We start from the raw sequence: 6,000 nt of genomic DNA on the forward strand, positions 1-6,000 counted from the left end.
ACTTTAACATCTTATACAACATCCTATGTGATGACTGTTTGACTGGGTTGACGGTGAAAATAACCGAAGAACAAGATTTGCCATTACATCATGAAGTCATCGAACAAATGAAACATTCAATAACAAGAAATGTTATTAGTTTGTTATTCAATAACTTTGGAATAACAAATACAGCACTTGAATTTTTAGGTATGCATTCATTATTGAAATAACAAGACTTGTTATTTTCTAGGTGTTATTTATACAAAATTTTGGTATTTATTTTTGTTATTTTTCCTCTTATTACCTCCTAATGAAGGGCATATCAAGGTATGGTAGTATTTAAGATAAATACCTAGATATGTTATTCACTTGTTATTTTCTTCTGCTCGGGATGTTAAATTCCTTCTGAGCATTTTTCAGCAATTTCTTCTGACATTCTTCCAAAGAATACGGAAAAGAGACTCAGGCAATTGAGCTTCGTTTCCCCCTTGTGTTCACTGGTGTGATGGGCTTTTTTCGATTCCCGTGTAATTCAGTTCGGGCGCTGGGCTAGCGATAACGATCCGTCACTACAAGAAGAGACTCAGGCAAGCGGAATTTGTTCTCCCCTTGTGTTAGCCGGTTTGATGATCTTTTTTTTGCTAGAATTTGTCTAAAGAGAGTATTATATACTCATGTACTGTATATACTCATCTCAGATCATAATCTTATAGAAATGCAAATAAAAATATTCCCGGAAAGATCTTTGTAAACTTAAAACTACAACTGGAGAAAATCCTCGAGGTATCATTGTAGAAATTCCTGAAGAAAATTCCTTGAGAAATTCTTGAAAAATTTCTTGGAGATATTCCCGGAGAATAAATAATGGAATCGCTGGAAAAATCTTTGAATTCACCTTAGTGAATTCCTGGACAAATCACTGGAATGTATTAAAAAATAAATTTCTGCAGGAATTCAAGAAAGAATTTCTACACGGTCAGAAAATTCACTCATTTTTAAGCTTAAGTGGGACAACGCTGGCCCAAGTGTGAAAATCTCATCATCTTAAGCCGTATAAAGCCGTATAAAAATCCAACCAATTTCAGGAGAGTCCTGACAGGGATTCCAGGAGAGTCCTGACAAAGATTTCAGGAGAGTCCTGATAAGAATTCAAGGAGAGTCCTGACGGGGATTCCAGGAGAGTCCTGACAGGGATTCCAGGAGAGTCCTGACAGGGATTCCAGGAGAGTCCTGACAGGGATTCCAGGAGAGTCCTGACAGGGATTCCAGGAGAGTCCTGACAGGGATTCCAGGAGAGTCCTGACAGGGATTCCAGGAGAGTCCTGACAGGGATTCCAGGAGAGTCCTGACAGGGATTCCAGGAGAGTCCTGACAGGGATTCCAGGAGAGTCCTGACAGGGATTCCAGGAGAGTCCTGACAGGGATTCCAGGAGAGTCCTGACAGGGATTCCAGGAGAGTCCTGACAGGGATTCCAGGAGAGTCCTGACAGGGATTCCAGGAGAGTCCTGACAGGGATTCCAGGAGAGTCCTGACAGGGATTCCAGGAGAGTCCTGACAGGGATTCCAGGAGAGTCCTGACAGGGATTCCAGGAGAGTCCTGACAGGGATTCCAGGAGAGTCCTGACAGGAATTCCAGGAGAGTCCTGACAGGGATTCCAGGAGAGTCCTGACAGGGATTCCAGGAGAGTCCTGACAGGGATTCCAGGAGAGTCCTGACAGGGATTCCAGGAGAGTCCTGACAGGGATTCCAGGAGAGTCCTAACAGGGATTGCAGGGAAATCCTGACAGGGATTCCAGGAGAGTCCTGATAGGGATTCCAGGAGAGTCCTGGCAGGGATTGCAGAAAGTCCTGACAGGGATTCCAGGAGAGTCCTGACAGGGATTCCAGGGGAATCCTGAAAGGGATTCCAGGGGAATCCTGATAGGGATTCCAGGGAAATCTTGACATTGATTCCAGGGGAATCCTGACAGGGATTCCAGGGGAATCCTGAAAGGGATTCCAGGGGAATCCTGATAGGGATTCCAGGGGAATCTTGACATTGATTCCAGGGGAATCCTGACAGGGATTCCCGTAGAGTCCTGACAGGGATTCCCGGAGAGTCCTGACAGGGATTCCAGGAGAGTCCTGACAGGGATTCCAGGAGAGTCCTGACAGGGATTCCAGGAGAGTCCTGACAGGGATTCCAGGAGAGTCCTGACAGGGATTCCAGGAGAGTCCTGACAGGGATTCCAGGAGAGTCCTGACAGGGATTCCAGGAGAGTCCTGACAGGGATTCCAGGAGAGTCCTGACAGGGATTCCAGGAGAGTCCTGACAGGGATTCCAGGAGAGTCCTGACAGGGATTCCAGGAGAGTCCTGACAGGAATTCCAGGAGAGTCCTGACAGGGATTCCAGGAGAGTCCTGACAGGGATTCCAGGAGAGTCCTGACAGGGATTCCAGGAGAGTCCTGACAGGGATTCCAGGAGAGTCCTGACAGGGATTCCAGGAGAGTCCTAACAGGGATTGCAGGGAAATCCTGACAGGGATTCCAGGAGAGTCCTGATAGGGATTCCAGGAGAGTCCTGACAGGGATTGCAAGGAAATCCTGACAGGGATACCAGGAGAGTCCTGACAGGGATTCCAGGAGAGTCCTGATAGGGATTCCAGGAGAGTCCTGGCAGGGATTGCAGAAAGTCCTGACAGGGATTCCAGGAGAGTCCTGACAGGGATTCCAGGAGAGTCCTGACAGGGATTCCAGGAGAGTCCTGACAGGGATTCCAGGAGAGTCCTGACGGGGATTCCAGGAGAGTCCTGACAGGGATTCCAGGAGAGTCCTGACAGGGATTCCAGGAGAGTCCTGACAGGGATTCCAGGAGAGTCCTGACAGGGATTCCAGGAGAGTCCTGACAGGGATTCCAGGAGAGTCCTGACAGGGATTCCAGGAGAGTCCTGACAGGGATTCCAGGAGAGTCCTGACAGGGATTCCAGGAGAGTCCTGACAGGGATTCCAGGAGAGTCCTGACAGGGATTCCAGGAGAGTCCTGACAGGGATTCCAGGAGAGTCCTGACAGGGATTCCAGGAGAGTCCTGATAGGGATTCCAGGAGAGTCCTGGCAGGGATTGCAGAAAGTCCTGACAGGGATTCCAGGAGAGTCCTGACAGGGATTCCAGGAGAGTCCTGACAGGGATTCCAGGAGAGTCCTGACAGGGATTCCAGGAGAGTCCTGACAGGGATTCCAGGAGAGTCCTGACAGGGATTCCAGGAGAGTCCTGACAGGGATTCCAGGAGAGTCCTGACAGGGATTCCAGGAGAGTCCTGACAGGGATTCCAGGAGAGTCCTGACAGGGATTCCAGGAGAGTCCTGATAGGGATTCCAGGAGAGTCCTGGCAGGGATTGCAGAAAGTCCTGACAGGGATTCCAGGAGAGTCCTGACAGGGATTCCAGGGGAATCCTGAAAGGGATTCCAGGGGAATCCTGATAGGGATTCCAGGGAAATCTTGACATTGATTCCAGGGGAATCCTGACAGGGATTCCAGGGGAATCCTGAAAGGGATTCCAGGGGAATCCTGATAGGGATTCCAGGGGAATCTTGACATTGATTCCAGGGGAATCCTGACAGGGATTCCCGTAGAGTCCTGACAGGGATTCCCGGAGAGTCCTGACAGGGATTCCAGGGGAATCCTGACAGGAATCGTCCAATCAGCTGTAACCCTCTCGAAACTGACACACCGATACAAGGTTCTCATTTTTTGACCAAAGTTTATTAGAATCGAGCGTTGAAGAAGGTCCGATCCAAGCACCGAAACGTCGGCGAAGATTAGGTTGAATCAAAGCTTTTATTTAAGACTGCACAGCCGAAAAACAACATTTCGTAATACCAACAGTTACATTTTAAAGCTTGAATCATAAATTTAAATTGTAGAATGTTTATGAATGTTTACAGGTTTACAAGATGAATCAAAATCACGTTGCTTTTAATTTTTTTCCATAAACAAAAACTTCCTCCTTTCACTACGCTGGAGATAACGAGGTATCATAACTTCCAATTCGTAGATAAACTTGTATGATACAACATTTTCATGAATCCACGCTTTTCAGAGCCATTCTACTGAGTCCGCTTCCCTAACGATCGCGCTAGATTATCAGAAAATCACCTTGATTTCATAAGAAAACATTACAACAAACACAAATCAATCGAATTATCATTTACTCACCTTTCCAGGAAGTATCCTTCCGCGAAAATCAGCTCAATCTGAACAGCTTACCGTTCCCCCAATATTGATTCTTTTCCTCTAGTTTCCTTCCTTTTACAAACCACCCCAAAATTCACTCTCTTCCGGTTGTTTCTTTCACCCCTGCCACTCCGCCCTTCTTGGAAGTGACAAACTACAATACCATAACACACAATTCACAAGCACCTCGCGACTGAAGCCACGCTGACTGGCTCGGTGATATCGATGTCGGTCGTCGACTATGATGATGGCACAAATCGAGCTCAGGAAGCAAAAGGCCATTCAAACCCATAATATTTAGTAGACGCAAAGGCGCGGGCCAACAACGACAACGACGGCCAGGGTGAGCAGGGTGCCATTTTTATCACTTTTCCTTTTCACACAGCGAGCTTCAACTTTCAAGCTTATCACGGTTGGCGACTTCCGACGGATTTTTTTTTCCCGCGCGCGCGTACCTTTCTTCCGGAGTTTTCCCTGATCAGCTGGTTCACGGCCGCTGCTGGCTGGTGATGATCCCTCCTTTCTTTGCTGGCGGTTGATGGTTGAACGACGACGGCAATGACAACAATAACGCGCGGGGCACACAAAAAGAAAGATTGTTACACAGAAATTCACTCAGGAGATTTTCCTCGTTGCCCTCTCAACCGTTGCGTTGGTCGTTACCCTTACCACACTCTTGACGTGCGACGATTTCCTTCCTATTCAACAATGGGGAATGATTTTTTCTTAGGCAGGGCCAATCAATCGATTTTCCACAGCTGTTTCCGCCTTTGTCTCGTTGTTGGTTCACATTTTTTAATTTAAATCACAATGACGCAAAAAAATCGGTTTTCGCAGATTTTCCTTTGGTTCCGTTTGTCTCAGAGTTACTTGGCAGACGGTTATTTTTTTTTTTCTCCCAGTCTTGTCGTCAATGGTTTTTTCTTGGTCCTCGGATGAGCTGAGAAGTTTCAAGCGGAAAATTGATTTCAAGAGCACTTGTCGAGTGCAAAATGATTCAAAGTTTAATTGTTGTCTGTTTTTGCTTGCTGTTCTGCTGAATGAGTCGTTTGGAACTGAAAATAGAGGGTGAGAAGTTGAGAATTAATCATTAGCGCCAGAGATTAAGATTTTTAAAGCTATATGCTGTCTTTGAGGCGTAATTGAAAACCAAGAACATCTTGATCGCCATGAAGTTTGGAGAAACGAAATAATTGACATCCCAAGAAACGATTATAACTTTAAGAAATGTTTCTAACAGCTGTGTTGTTAAGCCTTAAGTCGAACTATATTTGGTTTAGTTGAGATGAAACTGTTGTTCAACTCTTGTTAGCCCAGAAAAGAAGAATCCGTTCAACTTCAGCCGTTCTATAAGCATTGTAAATATTATGTTGATTCAATGATCGTTGCATCATTATACGGCTGTTGTTCACCGTTCAACCCGTTTGCTATTTACAAGAAAAATCAGGAACCTTTCTTCAACGTTTATTAAACCAAGTCGTATGATGTATTTTTTTTTATAATCGTCTATTAAAGGTTTTAGAAACTATTAAATCAAATTTGCAGCCGCGTTCATTATAACAAGCTTTCTACGACAATTATTCCACCACAATACAATCAAAATTTGGCAACAATCTCAATTTTAATATTTGACTGAACGAATGTTGTAAAAAAGTTTCTTAAACGTTACTTCAATATCGCTCTATAAATAAATCAGCAAAAAGATATTTTTTGTTTTACATATTTCTTATCTGAAAATTTTGAAACAACTTTTTATGGCTATATTACCTGCATGAATTACAGTTTTATGATAGAACTCACATC

The 6,000-nt window shown here is 45.0% G+C and overlaps 1 protein-coding gene across 1 annotated transcript in view; it reads right to left on the reverse strand.

Annotated features, from left to right (window-relative positions):
- LOC109417359 (uncharacterized) overlaps positions 1–5,248 on the reverse strand; it is a 303,964-nt gene extending 298,716 nt beyond the window's left edge. The window contains exon 1 of the mRNA XM_062855285.1: positions 4,180–5,248. The gene's annotated coding sequence lies outside the window, so the exon portion shown is untranslated. The remainder of the gene's footprint in view (positions 1–4,179) is intronic.
- Between the last annotated feature and the right edge of the window lie 752 nt (positions 5,249–6,000).

The sequence above is a fragment of the Aedes albopictus genome, chromosome 3, assembly GCF_035046485.1.
Source record: "Aedes albopictus strain Foshan chromosome 3, AalbF5, whole genome shotgun sequence".
In the NCBI taxonomy this organism is placed as follows: Eukaryota; Metazoa; Arthropoda; class Insecta; order Diptera; family Culicidae; genus Aedes; species Aedes albopictus.